The 19,438-nt window shown below is 39.3% G+C and overlaps 1 long non-coding RNA gene across 1 annotated transcript in view; it reads right to left on the bottom strand.

Moving 5' to 3' along the window:
- Window positions 1-19,438, bottom strand: part of LOC121820779 (uncharacterized) — a 281,583-nt gene that overhangs the window by 78,721 nt on the left and 183,424 nt on the right. The window contains exon 4 of the long non-coding RNA XR_006061467.2: window positions 3,880-3,923. This is a non-coding gene — a long non-coding RNA (uncharacterized LOC121820779). The remainder of the gene's footprint in view (window positions 1-3,879; window positions 3,924-19,438) is intronic.

Genomic DNA, 19,438 nt, shown 5'->3' with positions numbered 1-19,438 from the left:
ATATCTTCTGCTTCTGTTAGGTCCCTACCATTTCTGTCCTTTTTTCAGCCCATCTTTGCATGAAATTTTCCCTTGAGAATAGTTAAAATTCCTCCATAGGAGGGTGTTAAAGTAAAAGCAAACCACCTTATTCTGAAGCTTAACTTTTTTAAACATATTTTCTGCAATTGGATTTTATCATATTTTAAATATAATTGTGTTGTTGAAAGAGTGTGTTTGCTATGACAAGTGCATTCTCTTGGCAAAAGCCTTTGCCCTGTCATTCCATATTCCAAGGCCAAATTTGCCTGTTACTCCAGGTGTTTCTTGACTTCCTGCTTTTGCATTCCAGTCCCCTATAATGAAAAGGACATCTTTTTTTCATGTTAGTTCTAAAAGGTCTTGTAGGTTTTCATAGAACCATTTTACTTCAGCTTCTTCAGCATTACTGGTTGGGGCACAGACTTGGATTACTGTGATACTGAATGGTTTGCCTTGGAAATGAACAGAGATCATTCTGTCATTTTTGAAATTTCCCAAAGACTGCATTTCAGACTCTTTTGTTGACCATGATTGCTACTCCATTTGCACTCAATATGCAAGCAAATTTGGAAAGTTCAGCAGTGGCCACAGGACTGGAAAAGGTCAGTTTTCATTCCAATCCCAAAGAAAGGCAATGCCAAAGAATGCTCAAACTACCACACAATCGCACTCATCTCACATGCTAGTAAAGTAATGCTCAAAATTCTCCAAGTCAGGCTTCAGCAATACATGAACCGTGCACTTCCAGATGTTCAAGCTGGTTTTAGAAAAGGCACAGGAACCAGAGATCAAATTGCCAACATCCGCTGGATCATGGAAAAAACAAGAGAGTTCCAGAAAAACATCTATTTCTGCTTTATTGACTATGCCAAAGCATTTGACTGTGTGGATCACAATAAACTATGGAAAATTCTGAGAGAGATGGGAATACAGACCACCTGACCTGCCTCTTGAGAAACGTATATGCAGGTCAGGAAGCAACAGTTAGAACTGGACATGGAACAACAGACTGGTTCCAAATAGGAAAAGGAGTACATCAAGGCTGTATATTGTCACCCTGCTTATTTAACTTCTATGCAGAGTACATCATGAGAAACGCTGGGCTGGAAGAAGCACAAGCTGGAATCAAGATTTCCGGGAGAAATATCAATAACCTCAGATAGGCAGATGACACCACCCTTATGGCAGAAGTGCAGAGGAACTAAAGAGCCTCTTGATGAAAGTGAAAGAGGAGAGTGAAAACGTTGGCTTAAAGCTCAACATTCAGAAAACGAAGATCATGGCATCCGGTCCCATCACTTCATGGGAAATAGATGGGGACACAGTGGAAACAGTGTCAGACTTTATTCTGGGGTGCTCCAAAATCACTGCAGATTGTGGCTGCAGCCATGAAATTAAAAGATGCTTACTCCTTGGAAGGAAAATTATGACCAACCTAGATAGCATATTGAAAAGCAGAGACATTACTTTGCCAACAAAGGTCCGTCTAGTCAAGGCTATGGTTTTTCCAATGGTCATGTATGGATGTGAGAGTTGGACTGTGAAGAAAGCTGAACCCTGAAGAATTGATGCTTTTGAACTGTGGTGTTGGAGATGACTCTTGAGAGTCCATTGGACTACAAGGAGATCCAACCAGTCCATTCTAAATGATATCAGCCCTGGGTGTTCTTGGAAGGACTGATGCTAAAACTGAAACTCCAATACTTTGGCCACCTCGTGTGAAGAGTTGACTCATTGGAAAAGACTCTGATGCTGGGAGGGATTTGGGGCAGGAGGAAAAGGGGATGACAGAGGATGAGATGGCTGGATGGCATCACCGATTCGATGGACATGAGTTTGAGTGAACTCTGGGAGTTGGTGATGGACAGGGAGGCCTGGCGTGCTGCGATTCATGGGGTTGCAAAGAGTCAGACACGACCGTGTGACTGAACTGAACTGAATATGAATGTGAATACATTTAGGGGGATTTTTCTTAATTTGGCAGACAACATATAAGTCTGTCTTACCTCAAAGAAAAAAAGAAAGGAATGGAGGAGAAATAAAGAAAAAATCTACAGCCAAATATGTTAAGGTGGATATGCTTGTTAGAAGAGCTCAAGAGTTCTGATGATCTAAGATCACAGATAGCTGCAGCGTGACCTTGTCAAGAGAGGACTCAAGCAGGCTTGTTCAAATTCCAGTGTTTTCTGAAGCACTATGCAATTATGGGAACATATTTCTTTGCCTTCTCTTTGGAGGTGCTGAGGAAATTTCCAGTTGAAAAAGAAAATTATATGTATAAAATAGATAACTAATGAGAATTTACTATATAGCACAGGGGACTCTACTCAATGCTCTGTGGTGATCTAAATGGGAAACAGATCCAAAAAAGAGCGATATATGAATACACAGTACTGAAATATCAATAACCTCAGACATGCAGATAACACCACCCTTATGGCAGAAAGCAAAGAAGAACTAAAGAGCCTCTTGATGAAAGTGAAAGAGGAGAGTGAAAAAGTTGGCTTAAAACTCAACATTTAGAAAACTAAGATCATGGCAACTGGTCCCAACATTTCATGGAAAATAGATGGGGAAACAATGAAAGCAGTGTCAGACTTTAGTTTTCTGGGCTCCAAAATCACTGCAGATGGTGACTGCAGCCATGAAATTAAAAGATGCTTAATCTTAGGAAGAAAAACTATGACCAACCTAGACAGCATATTAAAAAGCAGAGACATTACTTTGCCAACAAAGGTCCATCTAGTCAAGGCTATGGTTTTTCCTGTGGTCATGTATGGATGTGAGAGTTGGACTGTGAAGAAAGCTGAGCGCTGAAGAATTGATGTTTTTGAAATGTGGTGTTGGAGAAGAGTCTTGAGAGTCCCTTGGACTGCAAGGAGATCCCACCAGTCCATCCTAAAGGATATCAGTCCTGGGTGTTCATTGGAAGGACTGATGTTGAAGCTGGAACTCCAATACTTTGGCCACCTGATGCAACGAACTGTCTCATTGGAAAAGACTCTGATGCTGTGAAAGATTGAAAGCAGGAGGAGAAGGGGATGACAGATGATGAGATGGTTGGATGGTGTCATTGACTCAATGGACATGAGTTTGAATAAGCTCTGGGAGTTGGTGATGGACAGGGAAGCCTGGCGTGCTGCACAGTCCATGGGGTCACAAAGAGTCGGACAGAACTGAGTGACAGAACAAGAACTGATTCACTTTGCTGTATAGCAGGAAACTAACACAACATTGTAAAGCAGCTATACTGTAATAAAAATTAACTTCAAAATTAAAAAATAAAATAATACCGTGAAGCCACAAGATCAGATTCAACTGAAAAATGTACTGTTTTTAAGACTATAAAGAAAGCTGAGTGCCAAAGAATTTATGCTTTTGAATTGTGGTGTTGGAGAAGACTCTTGAGAGTCCCTTGGACTGCAAGGAGATCCAACCAGTCCATCCTAAAGGAAATCAGTCCTGAATATTCATTGGAAGGACTGATGCTGAAGCTGAAACTCCAATACTTTGGCCACCTGATGCGAAGAACTGACTCGCTGGAAAAGACCCCGATGCTGGGAAAGATTGAAGGTGGGAAGAGAAGGGGACGACAGAGGATGATATGGTTGGATGACATCGCCGACTCAATGGACATGAGTTTGAATAAACTCCCGGAGTTGGTGATGGACAGGGAAGCCTAGTATGCTCCAGTCCATGGGGTCGCAAAGAGCCGGACACGACTGAGTGACTGAACTGAACTGAACTGAAGATATGAATGCTTTGCCTAGTATCAAGTTTCACTAATTATTTGTTGAGTGAGTATGTGATTGAGCATGGCAGTCATAGATAGGAAATGAGGAGAAATTCTCCACTTACTTGATCTTCAATGTGTTGTTAAGTTTAACTCTTTGTTTTCCTTCCTGTGGAGGAAGAACAATTTTTATACTGAGAATCAGTGATAATGGAAGATGGAAAAGTAAATACAAGATCAAAGTAACACCACTTTCCATATGCAGGCTTAATATTTTTCTAAGCTCTTTTATGCATACCCTCTCATTGAAACTCACTGACAAGAGATTATGGGAATTTTATATGCACAATGTTTAAGCATACATAATCAGTTGTTTTCCCTCTTGTTAATAAAACTGATCTCCTCCACCCCATCCTCTCTCTCTCTCTCTCCTGTTCACTATGAGATTTTGAGGAATGATGCCAGGTTCCATCCACAGATCTAGTCACCTGAAACAAGCGTGGGCAGCTGGCAAGATCAGGTCCTTTGGGGATTAAGAAACCTACCCTGACTTACTGCCTCAGCAGCGCAGACAATGACCTAAAGAAACTCTTTCTTCAGCCTTACCTCTCTCTCGCTTACTTCTGCTGTGGTGTAAATGGTATTTACCTGAAGCATAGAAGTACAAAGAGGTAAACTCAAGGTGGAGATAAACTCAAGTAGAGAAAGTATCAGGAGTTCATGCCGTAGCCCTGAGCGAAAGCTAAACACTCCCATATTCACCTTAACATCACTGTCAATCAGAAGGCTGCCCTCATATAGCTTCAGATTACCACATGGGAGAGGGAGCCTCAACTAACAAGTGCTTATGGGAAAAAAAGATTTTACTTCCTTTCACCATGTAAAGTGTACAGAGTTGGGTGAGCACACACTTAACAAGTTTTACCACAACTTGTTGAGCTTTATCTTTAGAACTGTTGAAATCCTATCTTTGGGATTCTTTCCTCAATATCACAAAGAGGAATCTGAAAATTCTTGCAAACTGGGCTGTGGATATTGTCAAAAGAAGAAATTTGGAAGACCAGCATCTTTGGAAGTAGAGCACAGAATGGTTTATCCATCTTCTTCATTGATGGCACTTTGCCAGATACAACTAACCACACTTCTTTTTTTTTTTTTTTTTTAATGTGCTCACCTCTACTCCTTATCTCAACCAACAGAGTAATTATGCTTATGGGCAACAAAGAGGCAAAAATAATGATCTCTTCAAGAGATAGCTTTAGAATCTCTCTCAATGTTTCCACTCATTGAGAACAGAAACTGTGTTTGAACAACAATGGATGCCAATTTCTCCTTCACTGAGAGACCTCTTGGTTTATGCAAAACAATGACTAAGAACAGTAGGCACCCTCCTACCAAGGTAGAAGATACCAAACAAGAACCAATACTGGTTTGAAAAAGATAAATCTTCTCTTTGGTAATGTAATAAACTCCGTGTCTTTCCAGAGATCCCAGACTGCCCATACTGAAAAGAAACCCTGATTTGCCATTTGATTTCTAACTTACATTTTCCCAGATAATAGGGAAGGAGTAATATTGCCTAACTTGTTTTATGAGCTTTGTGTAGTCTTGATTCCAAAAGGAGATAAGAATGACTCAACACTTATTTATAATTAAAAACAAAGTCTTAGAAAACTGGGACTAGGAATAGCCAGGAAATTCCTTAGCTTGGTAATAGTTATATACCAAAAATCTAGAACAAACATTGTGGTCATTGGAAAAACCTTAGATACATTCCTTTAAATACTGGAAATAAGACAAGTATACACTGTTACTATTTCACTCAGTACTAGACATGCTGCTGAATGTTACCTGGAATGAAAAAGAAGTAAATTCAATGACTGGAAGAAAAGAGATAAAACTTGACATGCAAGTGATATGGTCATCTACCTAGAAAAATCAATAGAGGGACAGACCAACTCTTAGAACTAGTAAGAGTTCAATGTGTTTGCTGGGTCCAAGACCACTTCACATAAATAAGAACACATTTCTTCATCAGTAATAAAATAGAAAATGCTATTTAAATAAAAGATGTCTAACTTAATCACAACAAAAGTTATCAGAAATTAACTTACACAAGATTTCTAGAAGATAACCTGAACAAAGGGAGAGGAATTCTATTATCTTAGATATGAGGACAATGTTATGAAGAAACCAATTCACTCCACATTTACCTATAAATTCAGGGTAAACCCAATTAAGCTTTAATCTGCACCTTTGAAGAATCAAACACACAATTCTAACATCTCAGAAAAGGCTACAGAGAGAAGACTTAACCTATCAGTTATTAAGAATAATTTTAAAAAAATCAGAGTCATAAAAATAGTTTTAAGGACATGGATCCCAGAGAGACAGGCTCATGTACAAGCAGCAAAGGCAGTTCCGCAAATCAATGGGCAAAGTGCAGACACTATAGCAGATGGTGCTAAGAAAACAGGCTTACAACATGTAGAATAAGGAAACTGGATTCCTTCTTTAATAGTAAATGCAAATGCTAGATTGCAGATGGATTCAGACTCAAATGTTAAAACAAAATTTATAAAAGTACACACAAGAAAATGTAAAAGAATATGCTTATGACCTAGAAGTTAGGGAAACTATTCTTAAACAATGCTTCCCTCTAAAATAATTCTACAAATCATTAACAAAATAATTGATGAATTTGATTATAGAGTAATTATATCTTTCTGTTCAAGGATGCACAACATAGATGAAGTGTACAAAAGCCTTATATTTAAGAAAAGAAGCACATGAAAATCAACAAGACAAGAACTCACAATCATGAGATGGGCTAAGGACATGATGAGGCCGTTTATAGAACAGGGAATCCAACAGGCTAACAAGCATATGAAAAGATGTCCAAATTCAGCAAGAACCAGGGAAATGCAAATTAATCAATGAGACACCACTTTACATTTGTTAAACTGGCCAAAAAAATAAAGAGAGAGAAAGCTGGACATTGCCCAGCCATGATGGAGAGATATGGGGTGATCTTTCCAAGAGAGTAGAGACTGGGGCAAAGACCACTTGAACAGAACCTGGTTCAAATAAATATCCCCATATTTTATAATCAAACAATCATACTTTTGGATGTCAACACAAAGACATTCTCACAGTTTCACAAGGGAACATTTTTTAAAAAGCTCATCAGTGTTGCTTTTGGTGGTATAAATTAGAGGCAATCTTGGAGTCCAATTCTAGGAGAAAGTTAAGTTGAAGGTGAAGAATTCCCAGTGAAGGACTGTGCAGTGAAAGAAATAACAGATTACGCATGCCCACAGCTCCATGTGCTCAACCTTGTGCTCAGTTGCTAAGTTGTGTCCACAAACGGATGCTAAAAAAGTTATGGCTGAGTTTTTAAAAAGAAAGAAAACATAGAAACAGGAGTGGAACCTGTAAACAACTAACTAGCATAAGTTGAAAATTCATGCTAATAAAATGGATATTTTATAAGAACAATACCTACAAAAAGATAAACATTAAACACTTTTGAATACTAGGGATGTAGAACTGGTGTGGAAAAGGGATGAAAGAATGAATGAAATTAAGCAAGAGACTATCATGGATCTATGACAATAATGTACATTCTGAGGAGTATAATTAACTCAAATACATCTATCTCTATACATTTCTGTGCTCTATCTATCCATCTATCTATCTATCTATCTATCTATCTATCTATCTATCTATCTATCTATCATCTATCTATCTAGGGACATGGGAATTTCTATCACGAGGTTGGAGCACAGAATAACATCCTTGTTGGAAGGGGCTACTCAAGATTGAATTTTATATATTCTCCTCCTCTAGGAAGGTCTTCTTCAAACTCTAGCTTCATAAAGGAGAGTTCATGTCAGTTCCAAAAGAAAATAAAAAAAGAAGAGGAAAGGAAAAAATGCAGACAAACAGGCTCAGAAAACCACTATTTAAGTATTATTGATATAATTAAGATTATGAAGTGAACCTCAGTTAGAAAAGAAAAAAAAATAAAAGCAAGTGCAAGATTAAATAATATATTTGCCATATCCTCCCTCAAACAACACAATTTCCAGGAAAGTCAATTAATTTGGCCCACGTAGTCATGCTTTTCTATGATCATTGTGGAGACTAAACAACATGACAGACTAAATGTCAATGAATTAGTGAAATATTTTGTTGTCAGCCAGAAACATCCTTAAAGTGCTGTGGTATGCTCCTGGTTCACAGTTCATGTAAAGATTTGAAACCTAACAGAATGTAATTATATGTTTTATTTAATGTAAATTGCACCCCATTTTCCCATTTGGGGTATACTTAGGTAAAAGGTGATCTTTTAGTAGTTAAAATTCTAGAGAAGGAAAATAGTTGTTTATCTAATGAATTTTACAGAACACCAGCTGCATTTGACATAAGTAGGCAGACACCCATAATAAGTGGATGGATTTTCTTTGGGGAAATGTTATTAACAGGAAAAAGCACACTTCCCACACAAATTAAAAAAATTTTTTTTTCCTTTGGTATTTGCTTAATATCTTGATTAAAAATGTGGGTCACACAAAGCTCTATGTCCAAACTGGAGAAACTGAATGTAAAAATATGAGAAACATGAGGTGGAGATCAGGGCCCATTCACTATAAGGGGGCTGAGATTAGAGGTGACCACAAGTGACTCCCCACTGTAAAGTGAAGCAATAAGTGCTCTGAAGAAACACTTAGGGCTTTCATTCATTCACCCAAAATATGTCAAAGAGTAACTCATTATCCTGGCACTGTTCTCAAAATTTTGAATGAGACCAGCAAAACCCTTTATATTCTAATGGGATCAGACAGACAAGAAGTCTGTAAACAGGTGATTACTAATACAGCTTATGTTATGTTAAGCACTGGGAAGAAAAAAAATATGGAAAGGTAGCAATAGGAGAAAGAGTGAGAATGGGAAAATATATTTTGGCAGAGGTGGCTCTGCTCGCTGAAGTGATTAGAGGAGGTCCATCTGAGAAGCTGCATTTTAGGTGGACCTGAATGGTGAAAGAATGGGATGATGGATGGCCCAAAGTGTTGTAGGGAGGGGAAATAAGGAAAGAGAATGGGATAAACGGGCATAGAAATAAAGCCAGTGTGGTTGATGCACAGTGAGAAAGTTAGGAGTGATAAAAGGTGATCATGGAAAGGAAGATGGAGTTAAGTTATGAAAAACCTTATGGGCTATGAGAAGGAGTTTAGATTTTTATTACAAGTACAGAGTATTGTCAGTGGGCAGAGGACTGTGTGCATAATCCATCGTGTCTGACTCTTTGTGACCCCATGGACTGTAGCCTGGCAGGCTCCTCTGTCCATGGAATTTTCCAGGCAAGAATACTGGCATGGGTTGCCATTTCCTACTCCAGTAGATCTTCCCAACCCAGGGATCGAACCTGGGTCTCTTGCATCTCCTGCATTGATGGGCAAATTCCTTACCTCTGAGCCACCTGGGAAGCCCACATAGTAGGTATTAATATGTAATAACATTTTTGAAGATTGAATTCTGGTCAATGTAGATCTATAATAACAGTAAGGCAATCCAAGGAATTGTCTACCTGAATTGAAAGGGCTCCAATTGAAACCGGCTCAGACAAAGTATCATTTCAGGAAATAATACACAGTAGACTAGCATTTCCTTTCAGAATCAAGAAAATATCTTCTGAGTAACCTGTGCTTTATTTAATCTTTGACTTGTATTGAATAACTGTATTATTGGCTCCAAGAAGTCCAATGCTAACCTGTGTGGTATGTTATTTTTTTTATTAGTCATGGTTTTCCAAAGAAACAGAAAAAAATACAGGTTTTTTATCTATATGTATACCTTTACTTTATCTATCTATGAGAGAGAAATTTATTTTATGGAGTTGGCTCATATAATTGTGGTGGCCCTGCAAGTCTCAATTCTGCAGGTTGGGCCAGTAAGCTGGAGACCCAGAAAAAGGTTGAAGTTACAGTTCAAGTCAAAAGGCAGTCTGGGGACAGAATTCCTTCTTCCTTAAGAGAAATCAGTCTTTTTTTTTTTCTTTTTCCCCTAAAGCCTTCAACTGATTAGATGAGGCCCACTCATATTGTAGGGGATATTCTGCTTTACTCAAAGTCTGTTAATTTAAATACTAATCTTACCTAAAACATAACTTCATAGGAACATCTAGACTAGTGTTTCACCAAATATCTAGGTACTGTGTCCTAGTCAACACATAAAATTGACCATCACTGTTTCCACCCTTACAGTTTAATAAAGATGGTACTGCTTATTTTGTACGGCAGAAAAAAAAAATCCTGAGCAACTTTCTCCTTAGTGAGAGAAAGCTATAGCTATTAAAGTCTCAAAGTAAGGCAAACTCATTCTACATCGGTTTCTTCAGTTCCCCCCCCCCCGCCCCCCCAGTATTTCCTGACCAGGTGAGATTCTACTTTATTATGGGGTTGTCTTAATACTCTAAGCTTCCTTTTTACCTACTCCTCTGTCTTTCCTGCTCCTTTTCTTATCAAATATCACTGACGAAATACAGATATAATTAAAAAAATTTAAGTGTCTTTAAGAAAGAAAACAGAATATAGGCAGAAAAGAGACCATATTTTATGACTTATAGCTGAGAAATGACTGTGGGAAGTAAGAATTTCAGTTCTGCTCCACTACAGTTATTTTCTTCTCAGTGACTTGGGGGAAAATTGATTCATTTGAATGAAATTTAGTACACAATTGCCCAACACCTCTTTTTAATTTATTTTCAAAGCAGGATATTTTTAAGATTTGTAGAGAGATGTTTGCGGTTTATACGATATACTCTGGCTATGCTTACTACCCAGATATTTCCAAATATTTCCAATTATCAACCATTAATAAACCCAAGTTTATTTCCATTAATCTTGTGAGGAATGTAAGGATCTTAAGAGATGGTGACAAATATTTAAGGTCAGCAAAAGTTCACCTCTAGTTACCTAGGCAGGAAGTGTGGGCAAACCAGTTTGGTCCAGTTGTGCTGATGGTAGATAGGAGAAAACTCACAGTGCAGGAGTTTCAATATGCCCTAAGGGTAATATACGTTCTCACACATTTGAGGGAAATTCCACTCAATCAAGAGTAGTTTTTGAATTTCAGCTGTGTTCAAGGCACTGGGTTAGGTGGACAGAGTGGTAGGAGGGAAGATTTAGAGATGAGTAAACTACAGCTTCTATTGTCCTCATTAATTATAATCTAAAGGGAAGAATGGGGCTTCCCAGGTGGTGCTAATGGTAAAGACCCCGCCTGCCAACATAAGAGACGTAAGAAACACGGATTTAATCCCTGGGGTTGGGAAGATCCCCTGGAGGAGGGCATGGCAACCCACTCCAGTATTCTTGCCTAGAGAATCCCATGGACACAGGAGCCTGGCGGGCTACAGTTTGTAGGGTAACAAAGAGTCAGACATGACTGCAGTGCATATATATCCATCATACAAGGTAAAACATAGTAACTCAAGAATAGAAATATTTATGTAGGGACTTCCCTGCTGGTGCATTGGATAAGAATCTGCCTGCCAAGGCAGGATACACATGTTCAATCCTTAGTCTGAGGCGATTCCGCATGCTGCGGAGCAACTAAACCCATGTGCCACAACTACTGAGGCCACGTGCTACAGCTACTGAAGCCCGCACACCTAGAGGCCATGTTCCACAGTAAGAGAAGCCATGAGCCATGGTAATGAGAAGCCTGAGCACCACAGTGAAGAGTAGCCCCGACTTGCCACAACTAGAGATAGACTGATTGCAGGAGCAAGGACCCAGTGCAGCTAAAAATAAATGAATAAATAACTTTTAAACAGAAACATTCATGTAATGGCTTGTTGGCCAGAATATCTTTTTGTACTTCTAGAGGAAGAGAGTTGGGCCATGAGCTGACATCTACTACCTTTGAACAATTTGCCTGGTAGCCAAGAATCTGAGGAAGAATCTGCCTATTTTGGAAATAGTCTCCAGCTTTGACAGCAAAGCTTTCCACCTCCCTTTTTTCTGTTCTTGGTCTTCAGATTCAGGTTTCCAGTGAGGATTTAGGAATATGCCTCTGTTGGTGGCATTCAGCCAACACAGCACTGGATGCCACAAAGACCTTTGGGAGATCCAGGCTATAGATTCCAGAAGCCAAAAATGAATGCTAAATATCACAATTGTGAGTGCCTTCCACTTTGTTCTTGACTTGTCATGGGCTAGCATCTCTCACTTGTATTCTACTCTCTTGGTGTTCCCTGGGTCAAAGTCCAGAGATCTCTTGCATTTTTTGAGAGAGGAATTGCTAAATGCACTGATTTGGCCTTTCTTTGTGCTAAACTTGTTTGAATGTTTGTTCTGGCCACAGAGACTTAGTCCAGCTTACTAACTACTTTTGTTTTACAACCTAGAATTTAGTCCAGATTGTTAGCTGCCTGTAGCTGTGTGTGTGTATACGTGCACACACACTCAGTCTTATCTGACTTTTTGCCACCCCATGAAATGTAACCCACCAGGCTCTTCTATCTATGGTATTTCCCAAGCAAGAATACTGGAGGAGGTTGCGATTTCCTTCTCCAGGGGAATCTTCCCAACACAAGAATAGAACTTGTGTCTCTGGCTTTGGCAGTCAGGGTCTTTACCAGCTGAGCCATCAGGAAAGCTCCAGTGGGATTCAGTTATGCCCTAGCTACTAACTGAGAAGCTGTCATGTTCCAATGAAGCTTCTGGTAGAGCGGGATAATGAGACACAAAGCTATGCTGCCAAACCACACCCATCCTCAGTTTACATTGCAGTGTAAACTGATTATGCAGTTGTTTCTGGTGCTTTCCTTTGAGTCATCTTGACACTTGCCACAGATGTTTCTAAGGATTTGATTCCTCTCTACTATGTGCCACTCGTAAACTCAGAGGCATCTGCCTTTAAAACTTGAACTCTGGTGACATAAGTCATATAGTCTAGAGTGTACAGGTTAAAATAGGGCTGTCTGTAATAGTCACTCATTAAATATTTCTTGGGAGAATGTATTTTTCCAATGTTTCTTACCATTTTCCCTCTATTGCTTCATTCATTCAATCCATCACTCAGTTATTCAGCAAGTACTTATTGAGTACTTGCTATGTGACAAGGACTGTCCTAGATATAGGGAATATATCAAAGGAACAAAAGAGGCAAGAATTTCTGCCCTCCTGGAGCTTTCATCCCTTATTACCATATGGCTGAAGCAATTAATACCTTGGCATGCTATATATATATTACAAATGGTCATAATTAATATAAACAAAAATAAAGTAAGGGAAGGGGTGAAGGAGGTTGGCGTCAAAGGAGGGATGAAGTTGATTAGGGTTCTTCTGTGTTAAAATGATGGGAGATTAGGAAGAACTGGCAAAAAGAAACACTGATAAAGAATAGCCAGTGGGGTAGAAGGAAAACAAAGGATATGTGATTTGGGGAGTCAGTCAGTTCAGTTAGTCAGTTCAGTAGTTCAGTCTTGTCCGACTCTTTGCAACCTCAAGAACCACAGCACACCAGGCCTCCCTGTCCATCACCAACTCCTGGAGTTCACCCAAACCCATGTCCATTGAAGGTGGTGAGGCCATCCAACCACCTCATCCTCTGTCTTCCACTTCTCCTCTTTCCTTCAATCTTTCCCAGTATCAGGGTCTTTTCAAATGAGTCAGCTCTTCGCATCAGGTGGCCAAAGTAGTGGAGTTTCAGCTTCAACATCAGTCCTTCCAATGAATATTCAGGACTGATTTCCTTTAGGATGGACTGGTTGGATCTCCTTGCAGTCCAAGGGACTCTCAAATCTTCTCCAGTATCACATTTCAGAAGCATTAATTCTTCGGTGCTCAGCTTTCTTTATAGTCCAACTCTCACATCTATGCATGACCACTGGAATAACCATAGCCTTGAATAGACAGACCTTTGCTCACAAAGTAATGTCTCTCCTTTTAAATATGCTGTCTAGGTTGGTCATAATTTTCCTTCCAAGGAGTAAGCGTCTTTTAATTTCATGGCTACAGTCACCATCTGCAGTGATTTTGGAACCCCTCAAAATAAAGTCAGCCACTATTTCTGCTATTTCCCCATCTGTTTCCCATGAAGTGATGGGACTGGTTGTCATGAGCTTAGTTTTCTGAATGTTGAGTTTTAAGCCAACTTTTTCACTCTCCTCTTTCACCTTCATCAAAAGGCTTTTAAAAATCCTCTTCTCTTTCTGCCATAAGACTGGTGTCATCTGCATATCTGAGGTTATTGATATTTCTCCCGGCAATCTTGATTTCAGCCTGTGCTTCCTCCAGTCCAGCATTTCTCATGATGTACTCTGCATATGAGTTAAATAAGCAGGGTGACAATATACAGCCTTGATGTACTCCTTTTCCTATTTGGAACCAGTCTGTTGGTTCATGTCCAGTTCTAACTGTTGCTTCCTGACCTGCATACAGATTTCTCAAGAGGCAGGTCAGGTGGTCTGGTATTCCCAACTCTTGAAGAATCTTCCACAGTTTATTGTGATCCACACAGTCAAAGGCTTTGGCATAGTCAATAAAGCAGAAATAGATATTTTTCTGGTACTCTCTTGCTTTTGCAATGATCCAATGGATGCTGGCAATTTGATCTCTGGTTCCTCTGCCTTTTCTAAAACCAGCTTGAACATCTGGAAGTTCACAGTTCATGGATTGTTGAAGCCTGGCTTGGAGAATTTTAAGCATTACTTTACTAGCATGTGAGATGACTGCAGTTGTGCAATAGTTTGAGCATTCTTTGGCACTGCCTTTCATTGGAATTGGAATGAAAGCTGACATTTTCCAGTCCTGTGGCCACTGCTGAGATTTCCACATTTGCTGGCATATTGAGTGCAGCACTTTCACAGCATCATCTTTCAGGATTTGAAAGAGTTCAACTGGAATTCCATCACCTCCACTAGCTTTGTTCAAAGTGATACTTCCAAAGGTACATTTGACTTCACATTCCAGGATATCTAGCTCTAGATGAGTGATCACACCAACGTGATTATCTGGGCCATGAAGATCTTTCTTGTATAGTTCTTCTGTGTATACTTGCCACCTCTTCTTAATATCTTCTGCTTCTGTTAGGTCCCTACCATTTCTGTCCTTTATTGATCCCATCTTTGAATGAAATGTTCCCTTGGTATATCTAATTTTCTTGAAGAGATCTCTAGTCTTTCCCATTCTATTGTTTTTCTCTATTTCTTTGCATTGTTCACTGAGGAAGGCTTTCATATCTCTCCTTGTTATTCTTTGGAACTCTGCATTCAAATTGGTATATCTTTCCTTTTATCCTTTGCTTTTTACTTCCCTTCTTTTCACAGCCATTTGTAAGGCCTCCTCAGGAAGCCATTTAGCTTTTTATGCATTTCTTTTTCTTGGGGGTGGCCTTAATTCCTGTCTCCTTACAATGTCATGAACCTCCATCCATAGTTCATCAGGCACTCTATCAGATCTAGTCCCTTAAATCGATTTCTCACTTCCATTGTATAGTCATAAGGGGTATGATTTAAGTCATACCTGAATGGTCTAGTGGTTTCCTCCACTTTCTTCAATTTCAGTCTGAATTTGGTAATAAGGAGTTCATGATCTGAGCCACAGTCAGCTCCCAGTATTGTTTTTGCTGACTCTATAGAGCTTCTCCATGTTTTGCTGCAAAGGATATAATCAATCTGATTTCGGTGTCGGCCATCTAGTGATGTCCATGTGTAGAATCTTCTCTTGTGTTGTTGGAAGAGGGTGTTAGCTATGACCAGTGTGTTCTCTTGGCAGAACTCTATTAGGCTTTGGCCTGCTGCATTCTGTACTCCAAGGCCAAATTTGCCTGTTACTCCAGGTGTTTCTTGACTTCCTACTTTTGCATTCCAGTCCCCTCTAATGAAAAGGACATCTTTTTTGGGTGTTAGTTCTAGAAGGTCTTGTAAGTCTTCATAGAACCATTCAACTTCAGCTTCTTCAGCATTACTGGTCAGGGCACAGACTTGGATTATCATGATATTGAATGGTTTGCCTTGGAAATGAACAGATATCATTCTGTCATTTTTGAGATTGCATCCATGTAGTGCATTTCAGACTCTTTTGTTGACTATGAAGTCTACTCCATTTCTTCTAAGAGATTCCTGCCCACAGTGGTAGATATAATGGTCATCTGAGTTAAATTCACCCATTCCAGTCCATCTTAGTTTGCTGATTCCTAGAATGCCGATGTTCACTCTTGCCATCTCCTGTTTGAGTACTTCCAATTTGCCTTGATTCGTGGACCTAACATTCCAGGTTCCTATGCAATATTACTCTTTACAGCATCAAACCTTGCTCTATCACCAGTTCCATCCACAGCTGGATGTTGTCTTTGCTTTGGCTCCATCCCTTCATTGTTTCTGGAGTTATTTCTCCACTGATCTCATATTCTTCATCGGTTCTCAAGGCAAGAATACTGATGTGGTTTGCCATTCCCTTCTCCAGTGGACCACATTCTGTCAGACTACTCCACCATGACCCGTCTGTCTTGGGTGGCCCCACACAGCATGGCTTATAGTTTCATTGAGTAAGACAAGGCTGTGGTCCATGTGATAAGAATGGTTAGTTTTCTGTGATCATGGTTTCAGTCTGTCTGCCCTCTGATGCACTCATGCCCTCTCTCAGTGCCTACTGTTTTACTTGGGGAGTCAAGAAGATAAGAACTGAGAACTAATATGGAGGCCATTTGCTACTCAACAAGAGCAGTTCTGCTGGTAATGGAGAGAAAAACCTGACTGGAGTTATTTAAAATATTAATTGGAGAAGCATATGAAAAGTTTCAACATCATCAGCCTTCAAAAAACGGCAAATTAATACTAAAGAAATATCAGTACCTCCTGCTAGACTGAATTAAATTAAAAGGACAGTAAAATCAGATGTTGGTGAGAATATGGAGATTTATATTGTTGGTGGCCATATAAATTGGTAAAGCCACTTTGGAAAATTAACTGGTAATATCTTTTGAACTAAACATGATCCTACCACAATTCCATTCCAGGCTATATATCCAATAGGAATGAGTGCTTGCAAAATATTTTAAGAATGTTCAAAGTAACTTTATTAATGATAGCAAAAAGTTGAAAGCAATTCAAATATTCATCCATAGAATGGATAATCTCTGGTATGTTCATACAGAATATAAAAAATGAAAAAGAATGAACCACTGCCATCCTTAATAATACAAATGAATCTCACAAACATAATATTGCATGAAAAAGCTAGACATGAAAGAGTATATACTGTGTGATTCCATTAATATGACATTGAGAAATAGGCAAAAATTAATCTATGGTGATAGAGTAGAAAATTGATATTATCCTTAAGGAGATAGTGATCAGAAAGGTGCATGAGGGAAACGCTCATGAGGACTGCTATTATTCTAATTTTAATCAGAGTTATGCTTATATGCTATACACTTAATATCTATGTATTTCATTCTTTGTATGTGTCTCTCAGTCCGAGTTTTTGTGATCCCATGGACTGTAGCCCAACAGGCTACTCTGTTCATAGGATTCTCCAGAAAGGAGTGGGTTGCCACTCACATCTCCAGAGGATCTTTCAACCCAGGGATTGAAATCACATCTTGCACATTTCAGGAAGATTATTTACCATCTGAGCCATGAGGGAAGCCAAGTGCTTAAGTGCTATACACTTAAGATCAGGTATTTCATTCTATGTAAGTCATACATTAATAAAAAGTGTTTAGACGTAGAATTAAGAAAAGGTAATAGGGACAACTTTTTCTTTTCTTTCCCCAATACTAACATGGGGAAGTTCTAAGCACATAGAATCTCAGAATGGGAAAGGATTTAAAGATCGTCCTGTCCGAACTTCTTCCACAGTACCCTATGAAGCATACCACTTTCCTGCAGGCTGGTGTCTGGAATATGTGCCTTTGAGTACTGATCACTTTTCTACATGTCTGGACATCATTTTGGTTGACTCTCTTGATTATCATGGTATGTCAGTCAGGAGAAAACATAGCAATATAGATTCAGGGTAAACTTAAGGAATGACTCCTATAAGAATCAAAGTTACTAAATTTCATGTTCTGTATGGAGATGGGTAATTGTGACCAACTCCTACCTTATATTTTATGAAGAGAAGCACCATCTCTCAAGTTTAGAAGGCATATTTCAGGTGAAAGGAAGGGTGTGTGCCAGTGCAAATCCCAGGTTATTCCAAACTGGGAGTTTCTCTACATATGAAAAATACACATAAATCTTTTGAGCTTCAGTGGGATCAATTTAAATGCTTTCAGGTAAGTTGGTATAAAGATAGCAAACACAAGAATGATCAAAGTGATGTCAGACCCCGAACTGAACTGCTTGACTTGTTCAGAGGCTGCCTTTCAGCTTGTCCGAGTGAGGAGCTTTACCTTTTGCATTAATTTGGGAATAACTCATGACACAGCATAGACCAAATCCTCTCTCCCTTGAAGCCCAGCCAACTTCCAGGGCTATACCTTACCTTGCCAAAGAGCACACCCTGAGCCTTGGGAAGCTTCCTTGAGAGAGCCTCAGAAAGGAGATATGGAAACAGCAGTAGGGACAGGGACTGATAAACTGGGAGAAGGAGTTCGCTGGGCTAGTGGGAATCTTTCTCCTGCTTTCTACCCTGGGCACATCAAAATCATGTAGTAAGGGAAATCTACCCTTCCCTCCATGCAGGCTGCGTGCTAAGTTGCTTCAGTCATATCCAACTCTTTGTAACCCTATGGACTGTAGCCTACCAGGCTCCTTAGTCCCTGAAGCAAGTACAAATTTGAAGAGGGTGGAAACTGGCTGTGGAGCAGTTAGCATGGCAGGGATAAAGCTGTTCGTTTTGTGGGAACATTTTGTGGGAAGCAGCTGAAGCAGGGAGTGGAGAGCAGAGTCATGAAAACCTGTCCTGCTGACTGCAATCTGTGCTATAGGAAATTGCATAATAGCGGTTTCATCAGCATCTAGGTTGCTGAAGCCAATGTTGTTCATCTCTTAGGACATGAGTCATGACTGTAAACACTCACTCACACAAACACACATACACCAATCTGGATGGTAACATCCACTGGGGATCATGTGATGGAAATAGAAATAATCAAAAGATCATATAGTACCTTCATTATCAACCACTCCCACACAGGTGCACAAAAATGTTAATTTAGAGACCAAAATGATGCTCACGTGCAGCATATACTGTAAATTCTCATTAGTTGTGCTGACTGAGAAACGAATGGGTGTTGGCTAGTAGGCATTTTAAAACTAAACTCAGATAAACTTTTAAAGGCTTCCCTCGTGGCTCATCTGGTAAAGAATCCACCCACAATGTAGGAGACCTGGGTTCAATTCCTGGGTTGGGAAGATCCCCTGGAGAAGGGAATGGCTACCTACCCACTCCTGTAGTCTGGACTGGAGAATTCCATGGACTGTATAGTTCATGGGGTCGCAAAGAGTCAGACATGACTGAGTGACTTTGACTTTAAACTTTTAAAAATTTTTAAATATTTTAATTTTTCATCTAGTAAATTAAAAAATAGATTCAGTGATAACTAACAAAGGTTGATTAAAGTATGGGGAAATGGATACTCACAGGAGAGTATAAATTTATATACAGTTTTTCTATAGATCAGTTTGGCAATATCAAACAGAAGTATCAAAATATAAATTTC

The sequence above is a fragment of the Ovis aries genome, chromosome 12 (genome assembly GCF_016772045.2).
Source record: "Ovis aries strain OAR_USU_Benz2616 breed Rambouillet chromosome 12, ARS-UI_Ramb_v3.0, whole genome shotgun sequence".
Classification (NCBI taxonomy): Eukaryota; Metazoa; Chordata; class Mammalia; order Artiodactyla; family Bovidae; genus Ovis; species Ovis aries.
This window is presented reverse-complemented; position numbering and strand designations above follow the sequence as displayed.